Raw genomic sequence first — 17,169 nt, forward strand, 5'->3', positions numbered from 1 at the left:
ACCATAAACATCAGCATTGTGTTTATTTATGGTCTGCAACCGATGGTCATTGTGGGAGTTATACTGAAAAAAAATTCATTTGCAAACCAGCATCCAGTAGGTGGGTGGGACCCTTTGGCTTCTTCAAGTTCTGAGAATTAACCCTTAAACTGCCATCAGGCCCTGGCACTCTCTGTTCTGCAGATGGAGGCTAGGATCTGGGTGAACTCTAGAACTCCTGGGTACCAAAACCCAAAGGACAGCAGAACTTCAAATTCTGGGAGAAGCACCCAGAGAGGAGTCTATTCAGGATGCAGAGCCTGTCACAGCTGCCATCATGGTACTCTGTGCTAAAATCTTACCTGTCCTGACTATACAGACTAGAAATGTGCCAATCCAATGGTAGAAAGATGAATCTGGGCAGGACAGGGGACTAAAAGCAGTACTGTCCTCACAGGCACTAGCTTCCCGGAAGGCCAGGGATGGTGAAACTAGACTTAGAAATAACAGGTGAACCTCCTAAAAGATACTTTCAGATGGCAACCCCAAACACATGCCTAATTCTGAGAGAGTCATGATGCCAGTTGTGATGTGGATGCAGAACGTTCCCTAGGTCCATGCCAAGGGCTTGGTTCCCAAAGTAGCACTGTTGGGAAGTGGGGAGCCTTGACCCATCAGTGACTCATAGGATGTCAGTGCCTCTTGGGAAGCCCCTCAGCTCTTGGAGTTGTATCCTCAAAGGGGACTGTGGGAGTCACTTCTCCATCTTTTTGCTTCCTGCTTAAAATGTTCCTGCTTGTTAACACAAACCACCTGAATCTCCAAGCAGAGGCCAAAGAGGAGGGACTGTCTCGTTTGACTTCAAACCTACAAAGCCATGAGCCACCACCTCTCCTTTTTCCTGCCATGGGCATTTTATTATAGATGATGGTTTCCTGACATCCCCTGAAAGACATCCATGAGAACCAGTTCAGGAAGCCACAGAAGGTCTCCAGATACATTTATATTCTCCTGTATCAAAAGAACATCATCTCCATAGGGGCAGCATCCACTAGCTGGGAACGGTCTAGAGTCTCACAGAGTTCTTCCTGGCATCCTAGTGAGCAGGATACCCTAAAAGCAAGAGGCATCCCCACATAAACCACCTCTTCACCCCAGAAGAGACTGTGTAGGGAAAAGGGTACCTGCAGGTGGAGGAGAAAGGAGGTTGGCCACCGAGTGGACCCAGGAGCCAGCCATAGTGTGCTGAATGGTATGAAGTGCCAAGAAGGCTTACAGTGCGGCGTTTGCCTCCAGAAAACTCTGGAAAGGGCCCCACTTAGACCACATGAGCTGAGGTCCTTGGGTGGTTTGCAACTACTGTACCCAGCCCCTGATGACTGCTGTGTCTACAGTGGCCTCCACTGATGCCTGTCTTCTGAGAGATCCAGGGCTGTGCCTTCTCCTGATGGGGCCTGGCAGATACACTAGCAAGAGATAAGAGCTCGGTTTGCACTGTGTCTGCTTTCCTGACAGGATCTGTGGTCTGGGGGACATGAGACAAGTGCTACCATAGGGCATTGGAATGACGCCATTGGCAATGCATTCTAAGGCCAAAACACTGACAGGAGCCAGCAATGAGTTTTATTGGTTCCGGGTCCGAGTCACATGATATTTCCGAATTAAACACCTTATCACACATTACCTGCCCAGTTGTAGTGCTCAAAGCAGACTGCCTTGGTGGGTGACTTGTGGTGTGGCCTTCATCAAAATGCAAAAGGAGTCATGTTCAAGCCTGGAGCTTCCTATCTGGGAGGTGACAAGTATTCCCAGGTTCCCAAGTGTGGTTGATGATGAATATTCCACAAATATTCATTTGGTAAATGGACTGCATGTGTACATTGATAGATAATTAAATACATAGATGAAAGGATGAATACATGGTCAGATGAATGGATGGATAGGCAGACAGACAGATAGAAGGATAGGTATATGGATAGATTGTGGGTGAGTTGATGATAGATGACAGATAGATGATTGAGAGATAGATAAATAGATAGATAGATAGATAGATAGATAGATAGATAGATAGATAGAATAGGATAGATAAATGGAATGGATGGGCAGATGGATGACTGTGTATATATACAAGTGAGTGGAGGATGGATGGATGGATGGATGGATGGATGGATGGATGGATGGATGGATGGATGAATGGATGGATGGATGGATGGGTTTGTGAGTTGATGGATGGCGGTGGGTGGGTAGATATATAGACGATATGTAGGTAGATGGATAAACAGTTGTGTGGATGGATGGATGGATGGATGGATGGATGGATGGATGGATGAATGGATGGATGGACAGACGGATAGATGGGTGTATCCTTGAGTCTGAAGTTTACCAGAATGTTGGCCCACAAGTACCTACCATTTCCACAAGTATCCACATCTTCTGCTTGGTGCTGACCCATATGGACATGAGCCTGTGAGGAACTGAGTAAGATTAAGTGAGGGAGGTTCCTCAGATGAGCCCAAAAACAGCTGATCAAGTGTGCTCTCTCTCATCATTCAGGCTTGCTGACTCCTCATGAAGGGATCGGGGGATACAGAGGATAGGAACTGGGTTCAGGAAGTCACTGCTCCAGTAACTAGTCTCTGGCTGTCCTGAGTTCTGTGCAGTTTCCCTTGACTGAATTTACCATCCTTCCATCCTTCCCACAGAAATCCTGGTCCCTCCTGTCCTGGTCTTGCTGTGTCAACATCCTGGTGACAGTGGCAAGAAGACTAAGCAGAACCAGTGACTCCTGTTTGCCATGCAGAAGGAGAAGTTCTTTGGGGAATCCTGCACCCACATAATCACTAGGGTCTCCATTTGGGTTTCTCTGGCTACCATTTTAAAGTTGGACACAAAACGGGACCATTTTTAAAATTAATTTTTAATAATATGTAATAATCTGAGTGGCTCTGGTCTGTGTGCAGAATTAGAATTCCTCTGATAGAAAAGGAATATTTGTATAGAGTTTTATGAGCAAAATTGACCTGAGGCTCCCTGAGACTGATTGAGAAATCACAGGCAACTTAACCCTTTCCTGCCAGGTTCCCCATTGCCCCAAAGGAGTCGAGTAACTTTGCTCGACAAAAAGAGATTTGATATTGAACACAGACTAGATTTTAAAACTTCCAGAGACTACAGGTCACCAGTGACAAATTTATTCCACAGGCAGGAGGAGAGGAGTGGCCTCTAAGCAGCATTGAGTTGACAGTGTACCCTGATCCTAACAGTAGATATGAACCAAGTCTACTTCTTCCTACAAATGTACAGACCACCAGTGCAGGAAGAACATGCATTCTCCCTTCAAATAAAAACGTGGAGAGATTAGCATGGGTGGCTGAAGCTCTCCCCAACTCTTAGCCACCCAGCCAGGGCACCCCATTACTTGTCCACATCTGACATACAAAAGATGTACCATATATGGTCTATCAATTACTGATAAGGACATACATTCGTGATGCCAAACAACTCAGGAGTTTTGACTCTCACCTGAGGGTACGGTTTGGTGTCAGAGTTTTTTAGGCTATCAGGCTGCCAATTCTATTCCAGGAACTGCAAATGGAACAATAAAATAAAATAAAAACTAAGAAATGGAGCCAGTAGATAGCTCTGTCAGTGAAGTGCTTACTGGGCAAGCACTGGAGCCAGAGTTTGAATCTCAGAACCCAGGTGAAAAGGGTGCCAAAAGCCATTCAGAGTCTCCTGCTCATCCTTGTGTCCAACTGTGTTCTAAGCTCTCACCTGCTCTCTTTGGCTTTGCTTCTGAAGTACCTGCACCATTAAGGGAGCTGCTTCCCCAACACAGTAAGTGAGCCTCTGCATCGGGCCCCAGAAGAGCCCAGTTCATGCCACTTCTTGCTCCCCAGCTTTGTAGAAAAAGTCTAGTCTGAACCTGAGAGAGTGATAGATGACCTCCAACAGAATCATCTATGATTCTGGTGTTTGAAGTCACAAAGCAATAGGCTGCTACCATGAGGGAAGCCATGGTAAAATTACCAGGTAAGACAGAGATGGCACCATCCTGGAGCCCCTGCTCTTATTCCTGCCTAGCCTGTGTCTGAGTAGCTCCACCCCACAGGGATATCCTCCTGTAGCCATCAGGAACCACTCAGTCCTGGCCTTGTCATTGCTTACACCTGACTCAAGACAGCCCCTTAAGCACTTGGTGGATGCAGAACACTGGAGAGGTGAGAGTCTGGACAGGTGGAGGACAGCTAGCCTGCCAAGGGTCACCCAGAATAGTTGTTGAGAAGATTTTATGACCAGCAGTAAAATGTTAAGTAAAATATAACAGGCTCACGTAAGCTTGGCATGAGAGAAGAGCTATCCTATGCAACTCCAATAGCACTGTGAACAGGCAATGAACATGGATCTCAGGAGATCCAAGCCCAACCATAAGCTTCTGGGATCAAAGGACATCCTTGTCTCAGTCTACCTCATCTTAGGTGAGGCCATAGATTTCACAGGAATAGGCTGACTCAAACTCTTTCTTTAAAAGGTCAGTAGTGCTATGCATGGCCTTATTAGGCTGTGCTTTCTTTAAGCCAATTTACAGACATATGCTAAAGGTAGTGAAGTCTAACAGAGAAAAGTGTGTTTCTCTGCCCTCATATCAGAGGCCGGTTGCCCCTGTAAGATTGACATCGTGTTTTGAATTCTGAGCTGGACTAGCTCTGGAGGATCCAAATGCCGAGAAGTCTCTTAATGGCTGAGGAAAGCTGCTTGCCTAGATCCAGATTTCCCAGACTGCAACACCTTGTAGCCTTAAAATGAAATGGTCCAGGCATAGTGATGCACACCTTCAATCCCAGCACTTTTGGGCAGAGGCAGGAGGATCTCTGCAAGTCTCATCCTGGCCTACATCATGAGTTTCAGGCCAGTCAGGGCTACATAGGGAGACCCAGGAGAGACAGAAAGAGAGAGAGAGAGAGAGAGAGAGAGAGAGAGAGAGAGAGAGCACTTTAATCACAATGAAATTAAACAAGACCACAGAATCAAACTACTCTCTGCATTCAATGCTGCATATATGAAACATTAAACAGATGTGATACCTGCACATGTATTCTAACTAAAATGTTCAGTCAAATCTTTACTTACAGTATCAATTTATTGATTACAGTGAGAGGAGGGAAAACTTTCTTTAGAATAGAACTCCTCTATTTTCAGAGGATCTCCAGATTGAAGTGAGCTGCTGACAGGACACAGAACCCATGGACTTCACCAAGAAGGAGGGAGTATAAATGCAGAATCATGTTTATTTCTCACAGCCTCCTAGGGCATTACTGCCATTCTGAGGCTTTCCTGATAGGGAGAATTCCAGATTCCAACGGTCAGGGCGTCCTCAGCCCCCCTGCAATCAGAAAGCATTTGTGCTTCTCTTGAAATGTCCCCTGACTGTCGTACCTTCACTTCCTGGACAGCAGAGCAGGGAAGTCTTCCTAATGTCCTGAGTGTGGGTCCCTGAGGGGAAGATGGCTGCAAGCTCCAGGAGGATGTGTGGGGCAGAGCCACCTGCTGGCTGGGCTGGAAGTACTACTACCAGCCCTAGGTGCTCAAAAGTAAAGAGGGTTCAGAGTTTGGAATTTTCCCACACCTGGGGGTAGTATAGATGCATACACAGGTGTGAAGTTGTGCGTGCGAGTTCCAGGCATAGCCCTGCCAGATCCAATCTGCAACCTGTTCTCTGGAGCCAGCACACCAGCCACAGACAGAATTCACTCAGAAGGGATGGGGCTGTTGTAGGGAGCAGGGCCCCTGCTTTTTATTTCTGTTTTTTGGCATTCAGCTGTGCATTAGGATGAGTCACAAAGGCATTGAGATTATTCTGCAAGTGCAAACCTCATTCACACCCTGAAACCTTACTGTTGGAAAAGCCAAGTGGCAAACGGGTGTTGGGAAGCGGGGCTGGAATCTGGCTGGGCTGAGAGGTGATCTACTCCTGATCTTCCCCACTCCATCCCACTCCACACTCTGTCTGCTAGCACAGAACATGACGTGAATGTTTCCAGGCATCCTTGCTGACTTGCCCCTATCAGTCAGGTCAAAAACCCCAGAAGCAAATGGGCCTGGGAACTCTACTAGGACGGCAGAAATATGAGCCATGTGCATCTGCCCCCTGAACTCAAGAATTCCTTGTGTGAGTGGATCTTAGCTTATTTTATGCTGTGGCACAGGGGTTGGATTCCAGAACCCAGTGCCAGCAATGGTTGTTTCTGCCAAATGACCAATGACATGGGCACACAGACATGACCCAGACATGAAGATTATGTCTATGCTTTTTCTCTGAAGGGCATCCACAGGGGACCTCTTTAGCCCTGGCTCCAGGAGGCTCCCAGGTAAGAAGTGTTTTCTTGCTCTATGATCTGCTCTGCTGTTAGTTGCTAATACTAGTGTGTGAGTGTGTGTGTGTGTGTGAGTGTGTGTGTGTGTGAGTGTGTGTGAGTGTGTGAGAGAGAGAGGTGTATGTGTGTATGTGTGTGTATGTATGTGTGTGAGAGTATGTGTGTGTGAGTATGAGCATGTGTGAGTATGTGTGTGTGAGAGAGAGAGAGTATATGTGTATGACACGTGTTTGAGCATGCACATGGTGTGTGTGTGTGTGAGTGTGTGTGTGTGTGAGAGAGAGGTGTATGTGTGTATGTGTGTGTATGTATGTGTGTGAGAGTATGTGTGTGTGAGTATGAGCATGTGTGAGTATGTGTGTGTGAGAGAGAGAGAGTATACGTGTATGACACGTGTTTGAGCATGCACATGGTGTGTGTGTGTGTGTGAGGGGGATTGCTCCGGCTTCAGAATGATCCCCTTGACAGGATCCCTGCAGTTGCTGGCCTCCAGGATATACCACTGGGCTCTTTAGTGTTCCTGGAGTAGGGACCCATGCCTCTGTTCAGCAGCAGGGACCTCAAGTCCAGTGGTTGGAATGTGTTCCTAGATAACATAAAGCAATGGTTCCCAAGGAAAACTAACAACAAAACAACTCACCACCCCACAGAGGTGCTGAGTGCTGAAAAGAGGGCCATTGGGAGCCGTCCCTAGGCCCTGAATAGACTTGTTAAGTAGCATGGCTGATGGATGCTGCGTGGGAGGGAGGCCAGGCCAGCTGAGCTGAGCAGGATGGGCCTTCCACGCTCCTTTGGAGGTGGACTGAGAGCCAAGCTTGGCCCCCTCCGGTATTTTTCTCCATTTCTGCCATGCAAAGATAATCAGGTTTATGTAAAGTATGTGTGCTCTTTTGACAGCCCTGTCCCTCATTAATTCAATCACCCCCATCCCCATTGTTCCCCGAGTGTTTGAAATGCGGATGGGGACCTGCTCCTCTAATCCTGTCAATCACTGTTAGCATTTTCCCGCAGTTGCCATGGCTGGGGCCAAAGTTCATGAAAACACAGAATGAGAGCCAACAAAACAAGAATAAAGACTTATTTGAGGTACTCTTTTTAAAGGACATCGACCATGCACAAAACATGGGAAGTGAATGTAGACAAGTTTGGACACTCTGTTCGTAGAGAGGAAAGAGGGCAGAAACAGAATTTGAAAATCAAATAGGCCCATGAAAACTTGACCCAAGAGTCTCTGGGAAAAACCCGGTGAATTGCTCCCTCGTAGAACAATGTTCTTTCTTTCGTGTGTTCTTCACGGGGACAATGCCTCATATATTATAACACATGCCACCGGGGTCTTTACACTGTTGTAAGCCAGCTCAGCCCCCCGAATGCTGATAGCGGACAACAGGAGATTGTGTGCCTGTAATGCGCTCTTTCTCTGGCCCCACTAAAAACAAGTACTGGGAAAATTATTCATGCATAGAGCCCCGACAAAGCAAGATGGAGATTTGAGATGTCACACAGTGAGATCATGTGACACCCTCAGAAAAAAGTGGGGGGACAACATGCATCCACCCAAAGACATTGTTAAATTCCCATTTCATCTGCATCAACATTCTGGCAGCCAAGTGCCTGCCTCCTCTTGGGACCTGGAAGGGGGGCGGGATTAGGGGTGGAGTAAAACCCTGGTAGCAATGGCCAACTTTCTGTTCCCCCAAGATGTTTGATTCCCAAGTCCCTGCCCTATAGTCCATACCCACTTCTCTAGGGTGCCACTGCCTCCAGAACAGAGGCCCAAAGTCACACAGCTTCAGAGACTGAACTCCTCTGAACCACTAACACCTTACCCTGCCCTCTCTCCCCTTGGCCAGTCTGGCTCCTCTCTGCCCCCACTCCCACCCACCCCCCCGTACCTATGTACATGTTGCTCTCCAGCCCTGGAATACAGACTGCGATCACGATCACTCACTCCCATGTGTTCGCTGCCTGCTCCTACCTCCCACAACCCCTACAAGGAAGTCTGCGGGACACTGTCTCTACCCTTGACTCAGAGCTCAGAAGTACCTTCTACCAAAGTAGTTCTAGTGCACAAGGCTGCTGATGTCTGGGGACCTTATGTAGTGGACGTCCTGTGTAGCCTCCATTACCCTATTTTCTGCAATGCTGAGGTTGAAATAAGGTCCTCCGATATGCTAGTCCTGCATGCTGCTCACTGAGCTCTGTCTGCAGCAGCCGCAGCTCTGGGTAAGCAGAAGCCCAACTCTACAAGCGCCCAGCCTGGGCTGCTGTCGGGTTCATCCTCTCTGATCTTTTTGTTTTTTTACCCTTCTCTACATGCCACGGCCATGACTGTGAGTCCTTATTTAGATCCCGATGTGACCTGTAGAGACATGGTCCTCAGACATCCATGTTTATGGATGGGGGAGTCACAAACATTGACTTAAGAACAGAACAAATTTCCAAGTTAATAAAACAATTATCTTTAGTACTAAAGATTCTCTTCTTATCCATTTCCCCCCATAGCATCATACAATGGGGACTGCCTCCCCAGGATCAGAACTGATTCTGCATCTGTCCCCCAAAGGATTCTGCATGTTTTCGGGTATCATTTCCTCCTCAAATGATGTTTGTCTCCAAACTTGGTGTGGTTTTCATCTCTGACCTATAGCTGGTACCTTTGAGTCCTGAGAAAGTTCTGAGGGCATCAGAAATTCTGGCCTGGTGTAGACTCCCACAGAACTGGACCACCGAAGAGACCTGCTTTCAAGGGTCCAGACACTCAGGAACTTAGTAGCTGCAGACATTTCTTTCCATCTTTTCCTGTCAAACAACTAATAAGAAATACTAACAATTTCCACATGTTTTTCACTGATTTCTTCATTCTTACTAAAGCTTACATAGTTCCCTGTTTAACCAAATTGTACATTAGCTTAACAAAGGAAAAGGAAAAGGAAGAAAATGTTCCTATTCAATTTCACAATCAACACTGGCAGGCTGTGTTTTAGTCTGGATTTCTTTCTATGTGTCTTGCAGAGCTCAGAGCCCCTTTACAATAGATTCTCTGTGGGCACATTTATAGTTAATTGCTTTCCTCCCGTGCTGACCTCCCCACTCATCCTGGGACACTGGTTGAAGTATTCCCACCTGCCCTCCCCCTTTCTCCTCCTCCTCCTCTTTCTTCCTAGTCCTCCTTCCTCCTCCTCCTCTTCCCCTCTCCTACTCTCCTCCCCCTCCTCCCTCCTCTTTCCTCTTCTTCATTTCTCCACCTCCTCCTCTTCCTTCCCTCTTTCTCCTCTTCCTCTTCCTCTCTTGCTCCTCCTCTTTCTCCTCCTCTCTCCTTCTGTCCTCCTCCTCCTCTCCCATTTGCCTTTGGAGACAGCCCTCAGCTTCCCACAACCACCAAAGAAAGAGAGTATGTCAATAACCTGGAAATATTTCAGATCTGATCTCACAAGGCCTTGAATGTAAAATTACAGTGTTTAAGACTTTCATGTGCGATAAATTTCAAAGCGGCTGTTTGAGCCAGCGCAGACACGGACTTGTCATTTAGGTGTGTTTGTGGATACTTACTTTAGTTTACAGACCAAATCCCATGGATTTTCTTTTTATGAAACCGGGGTTTTGCACACATTTTGAATTTGAGAATCTGTAAATAAACTGGGTGGGAAGAATACTAAAGTGTTTTAAGTATGTCAATGATAGAAATTAGTTTGCATGGAATATCCAAAGGAAAGAGAGCCAATTCACTGGAGTGTACTGGTCTTACTGAGGAATATGAAAATTAGCTTAGTCCTTAAATACAGACTTGTGGATTATGTCCCTATGGAAGCTACTATAAGTCAAAAGTACCCTAGGTTAAAATGTGTTAAATACATCCAACTTACTGAGTATCATACCTCAGCCTCCAGGCTTTCATTAGTTTCATTATAAGTGGCCAAAATTATCTGACAAAAAAGTTTTTAATTAAATACTGAGCATCTCTTCTACTCCTGGATGGGTATTTTCAGGACATGCTGGGAAGCACACAAAATAAAATGACCCCCCAACATTGGTGACACAGCAGCATGGAGCATCAGCTGTTAGCCTCACAGCTACAGAGCTGACAGGGACTGAGGTTTGCTGTGCTGCCAAATGTGGCAAGTTCACAGTGCATATAGCTAGTCCAGATAGAGAGCAAAGTGCAAAATCTGAACCACAGGTTCCTCTGAGTATGAATTAATTCTGCAATGTCACAATGTAAACCATCCATAGGTCAGGAGTCAGAGCCCCTGCCGTAGGCCCTGCTCTGGTCATCTGATGACTACAGCAGGCAAACAGGAGCCTCCTAGTGACATTCTTTCTGGAAGCCACAGGAAGGTCATACTGACATCTGCGATCCTGAAATCCCAAGGTTGGTGTGAAGCTCCCTACAGCAGCTTTCTGCCCTAACCTATCTCTGTGGGACCTAGCCCTTCTTCCTACCTGGCTTGACATATCAGACAAGAGCTGCAGAGGACGCCAGACAGTTGTAGGACCTGCCTGCCCTCCGCACTCACCTCATCCTGGAACCTTCGCTACAGCTTGCACATACTGAGCTGAAACCAAACACCTGGTTCTTTCCCAAAGAGGAAACTAGAAAATGCTAGCTTAAATTAACCACAGGCATGCCAGACTAGACTACAACTGTGACCTCACGCACACCAGGAACATGATTTAGACCCATTAAGACCTGCCCAATGGATTTATATCCTTAAGAATTTAGATACAATAACAAACCGTCAAGAATTGAGTGTTAAGTTATCCAGAAAAAAAAAATCTGAAAACACTGTCATACATTTTGAGGAAGTCTTCTACTCCTCCTCAGACTGCCTTTGGCCCAATCAGTTCAGCACTTGTGACAATTCCTTGAAGGGAGAGGGAATAAGAAATTATCCTCCTGGGCACAGTGGCCCTGGTACATGCAAAGGGTATGGTCAGTGTTCCCTGCATGGTCACCTGATCTCTTGCCCTACCACATGAAGGAAGTGAAGTCCCAGGGGCCAGCGGTTTGGCTCTGAACCTACCAATCTTGGGTGAAGCTGGACCCTGACCAGGACTCCTCTCTCCTCCTTGTGCTAGCAACCCAAAATGAGCACCAGGAAAGCCACCTGCAATGAATAATGCCTAAAGTAAAATACCACCTCAGAATGCATCTCCATATGTACTGACATGCTGTCCAGCTGGTGTAATATAAAAACTTTCATGGACAGTTATACAATTGCACCTGGACACAGGGAGTCAAGGTACCAATGCCAGCTCAGAATACCCCATCAGATCCCAGGAAGTCCCAAAGGTGGCTAGCTGAGCATTTTCAGGCAGCTGTCTCCAGGAAGGTGGACCTCTAGGAGACTAGGGCAGCTGAAAGGGTACAGACTGAGGTTGCTGGGGTCTCTGGCACATCTGAGGCCTTGGCAGACTGGCCATGCCACACCTATGGGTCATGCAGCTCTATCAATGTCTGTGGAGAGCACACATTGCCCCCACCAGACAGCATGCTGCGGAACACAGGTCTACCTGCTAATCTGCGTCAAGACTGCTGGACTGGAGTGGTCAAGCTGACAAGAGTGGTAGCCCTCTCACTTCTGCTTCTCTTGGAAGCATGGAGCCAGGCCAGCACACATGCGCTTCTCAGTGCAGATCTGGGGGCCAACTCGGAAGAGGCTGTGAGATACCCCAGTGACACCTGTTCTCCCAGAGAGACCAGGAAGACGAGAGAACACGGTGGGTGCGTGCATGGTACATGGACTTCTGGCACCTTGATTACTTAAAGAAATCAGGAAAAGACTCCTCAGAGCATAAGCCAAGCCCCGTGGGGGAGGGGAGGCAGAGCTGGATTAGCAAAGCCAAACTGTGTCCCCCTTTGAAGAGCCCTTGATGCCATTCGACTGTGTCGGATTGTTAAAAAATGCTAACATTGTGCCTGTTCATTTTCATCACCTGCTCTTGATTAATCCCCTTCTAAATGGCATCTGTAGACCCTGAAATCTCATACCACTTAATTAAATTAGCAACACATTTGTCTCCCCCGTTTTCCTATCAAAGGGTTGTGCTCAGGAGAAATAAAACCTTTGTTCCCTGCTACTCCGTATAATTTACACTCTTTTCTCCCCCTTCCCTCATCCAGCTCCTGGCTCAGATGCTAAATTGTAGCTGGTAATAGGGAGCTATTAGGGTTAGCGAAGCGTGTCAAGGAGGCAGCCAGTGGGCCCTGCTGAAAGAGCTGGGCTCCCAGGAAACTGCAGGGTCAGGAGTCTTGTGCCCACATCACACACCATGTCTTTGTATCCACAGTCACACCTTGAAACTGGGACATTTGACTTCCATAAGTAGAGGGAAGAAAGCTGGCCCTGAGCAGAGAGAGAATGGTAGAGCTGCAATTAGTCTGCAGCGTGCTGTGTCTGAGCACAGGCAGAAGCAGACTCTGGGCTGGTCTACACTCAACCAGAACCAAAGACAGACCTGGGCTTTGTTAACCTGGACATGGCCAGATGGCCCTGGAAGAGATTGTGCAAATTCATTCGCTTAAGCATTTTAGCCTCTAACAATTCAGACTAACAACTAATTAGAACTGCAGTTTAAGTGGATGGAAACAAATGTTCTTCTACAGGAAGTTCTAAAATCCTGTGCATTCGACCACTAGTCTACAGATATGCATGTAGAAGGCACTGAGCCCCGCCCCTCACACCCACCATCCACAGACTCACACATTCAGGAATTCCGGCAGTCTGTGGCTGGCCCTTGGTGGCCTTTGTGTTGTGAATGCTGAATATACCTTAGATCTTCTAGACCCCCTCCAGGATTCTAACACAATCCTCCAGTAGTCTCAGCAATTTTTACTTCCTAGCCTAGCACAAAGGGGCATCATGGATAAAGTAGGCAGAAAGTGCTTTTGCATACAGGGAAGCCATGAAGGCAAAGGTTCTTTCTGTATTCTTGGGGTCATTAGCCACAACAAAGACACACAGACATCTGTCAAGGCGGGGTGGTGTCCGTGATTGGCCAGCCTTTTATCAGAAGAAGAAATTCTACATGGGTCTGGAAAAAATGTCAATGCTATTCCTGCTCTTCCCAAGTCCCAAGTTACCCCATGCAGGATGTATCCTAGTATTCTGGAGGAACAGAAAAGAGGTCACTCCTGAGAACTGGGCCCCATGTCGGGTTACAGGGTATAGAACCAATTACAGTATAGTATACATCAATGTGACTGACATACTAGGCCTACTCATGAATAAAAGCCCAGAATGGAGTTCAAACAGATCCAGTCAGAACAGGAAAGCAAAACCACACACAAAGAGCACTAACTAGCCAAGTTAGTGGTGTGTGTGTGTGCGTGTGTGTGTGTGTGTGTGTGTGTGTGTGTGTGTGTGTGTGTGTGTGTGTGTGTGTGTGTAGGCCATAGAAGAACTCCAGATTCTATTCCTCAGTGCTGTTGAGAATCTTCTATCAAGACAAAGTCTTTCACTGGCCTTGACTTTACCGATGAGGAGAAGCTAACAGGCCAGAAAGCCCCAGGAATCCGCCTGTCCATGTTCCTAGCACTGGGGTTTTGCACATGGGCCACTACACTTGTGTTCCTGTGTGGGTTCTGATGATTGAACACAGGTCCTTGCAAGGCAGACCAGGGCTGTGAGGAAACAACCTCTGCAGACTAGGGCAAGAGGCTGGGAGAGAGAAAGTTCTTGTAAGGCCATCTGACAGCCTGGCAAAGCCTCATGAGTGACTCAGATCTGTGACCTCAGCTTGCTCAGACCCTGTCTCAGAAGGATGCAGAGCACACAGGAGTTGGAGGGTGAACACCAACCACACAAGAAGATGGGACGGTCCAAAAGCTGCTTCTACAACCTGCTGCCAAGTTGGGCTTTGTTGTTGGTGTTGTTACCCCACACTGTAATGCTTCCCACACATCAAAAGGAAATAACCATCTACGTTTTTTCTTAGAAAAACTTCACCCACGGTTACCGCAAGTCTTCAAAGAGCATTTGCTATTCTCAGTGCCAGACTCCCACAGAGACTCAGATACTGTCCTCAGTCCATTCTGACTTGGCCAGCATTGAGCTTTTAATACACAGGCCCCTTGCCTGGACTGACTTCCTGCTCACTGATGTCTTCTTGCATGGTAAATGCTCACCACTACCACCTTGGCAAAGTTTGCTGCAGAGATCTGTCATGACCCAGAGGGGGCACTAGAGAGGTTCTGAGACTTAAAGAGCCTTCATTGTGTTTCCTAAATATAACAGTTCACTGTTTCAGTCTCTTAAACCTGATAGCATCTCACATCAGCATTTAATTACTCTAGCCATCAAGATAAAAAAGATTTCATCTTACTGAGACTTATGTAGACTTCCTCTGCTAATGATCCTTTTTTTATTTGTTTGTTTTTGGTTTTTTTGGGTTTTATTTTTTGCCTGAGATAGACACTTCTGAGTACATAGGTATATAAAATAGCCAAACAAATCAAATGTTTACTGATTTTAAAAATTGCAAAGAAATGTACTTTAATGCAATTTTGCTATAGATAGAATTATATCATGTATTAAAGATGAAAGCAAATTTGCATACTAATAGGTTGTATGGTCATGTTTATATTTGCTTAAAGAATTAGAACTTGGCTGATTATTTGATCTTGTTGCAGGACACTGCATCTTCATGTTCAGGGTTGACTGATATTTTCATTTTATAATTCTAAATGCACAGACTATGGTTTCATAGATATATGAAATACAAAATGGCAGAAGTATACTTGGGGCCATCTTGGTAATTTATGAAAATTCTGTCCTAATCCTAAGCAAAAATCCATTTATATACTTAAAATAAAATTAAAGCCAGAAACTGAAACTGAAATGTTTAAAATAAAACATTCTTAACTGAGACACCCAACCTCGTGGGCTGAATAACTACAGGAATTTTTACTTTCTGTCTTGAGACACCCATTGGACTACCCAGACCTTAGCCTGTAAGTAAGTTTCATAAATCATACACACACACACACACACACACACACACACACACACACACACACTCATATACACAGAGAGATACACATACACATACATTCACATATACACACTCAGACATACTCCACACTCATACATTCTCTCTCCCTCTCTCTCTTTCTCTCTCTCACACACACTGTCCATTCTGCTCTTTTAGAGAACCATGACTAATATAGGAAGCTGATTTTCAATAGGAAACCTCTCATGCATTCTGCTGTTACATTTGACTTCTTTCATTAAAAAATTACTTACATTTTATTTTTTATTTTGAGACAGGGTTTTTCTGTGTAGCTTTGTAGACCAAGATGGCCTCGAACTCAAAGAGAGCCGCCTGCCTATGCCTCCCAAGTGCTGGGATTAAAGGCATGTGCCACCACCATCCAGGCTACTTTATTTTTTGAGATTATAATTACATCAACTTTCCTCCCTCCAAACCTCTCGTAAGCCCCTTGTTGCTCTTTCAATTAATTAATGGCCTCTTTTCTCATTAATTGTCATTACATACTTACATATAAGTGTATATTGCTAAATATATAAACACAACCTGTGCAGTCTGTATAGTGTTACTTGTGTGTATGTTTTCAGGACTGACCATTTGGTACTAGAAAACCAGTTGGTGTGCTCTTCCCTGGAGAAGACTATTTCTCCTGCTCTCGGCATTCCTTAGATGTAACTTCTGACATCTCTGGGAGTCTCAATGTCACAGCAACTTGTTTCTCTGGCATTTACAATCTTCTGCCTTTCTCTTAGGTGCTGGAATTGTTTGGTAGATGCCCCAGTAGGGCTCCACAACTGTGCATTGTGATTGGCTGTGGTTTTCTGTAATGTTTCCACTTTTTGCAAAGAGAAGCTGCCTTCATTGAAAACTCTGCACCCATCTGATTATCTACTTTTTAATCTAAACTATGAGCCAGCCCCATGGTGTCCTTATTCATGGTCTTCTGTTAATGGCGTGGCTGCTGCCTATTTTCAAAGTGATTTTCTTGCTATAGTTTGGAAAGACCCCTGTGTTGGAAGTTGTGTTGGTTTCCTGGCTCTGGTGCTATTGGCAGGGGGTGGAACTTAGGAATTTGCACTTTAAGTGGCCTGAGGTCAGTGGGGATGTGTGCTTTTGAAAGGAATTGTGGAACTCTTTCTATTCACATTGTTTCAGGGATCATGAGGTGATCAGTTTTGACCCATCAAGTGTTCCACCACACTGTTACTCCTCACCAAAAGCAAATGAGGCTGATCAGCCATGGTCCAGAGCTTCCATAATTTCAGCTGGAATCAGCCTTTTCCCTTTATAAACTAACAACAACACCAGATATCTTGTTGCATTGCTTGAAAGTTAGTAACATGCCTCTCCCAGGCTCTATATTTAATCAAAGGTGTCTGTTGAGAACAGGAGCATAGAGATGTGAGTTGCATGTGTATTGTCACACACAATGGGATAGGGGATGGATATTGGCACTCCACCTGACCCAGGTAATAATAAGTGTCACAAAAAACAATAATAGCAAATGCTGGTGAGCTTGGTGAAAAAACAGGGCTGCGGGTGAGAATGTAAACTCATGCAGTCTCTATGAAAACTATGGGCATAGTAGATGATCCAGCCCTACCACCTCTGGGTATTTTCCAGAGAGAATGATGGATTGTGGGTAAAGTGGGAGGGGGGAAAAGGGATGAAGAGAAAAGGGGGTTTTGAGAGTGATCCTGGGAAAATACACAATATACTTGAACTTGATGAACCTAGCATTGTGTACAATGAATGTGTGCCAGTAAGTTAATGAATCAGGCAGAATAGCATGGCATTGAGATGTTCATGGAATTAAAAAAGGTAG

This window comes from Mesocricetus auratus, unplaced genomic scaffold (assembly GCF_017639785.1).
Source record: "Mesocricetus auratus isolate SY011 unplaced genomic scaffold, BCM_Maur_2.0 Super-Scaffold_100015, whole genome shotgun sequence".
Taxonomy (NCBI): Eukaryota; Metazoa; Chordata; class Mammalia; order Rodentia; family Cricetidae; genus Mesocricetus; species Mesocricetus auratus.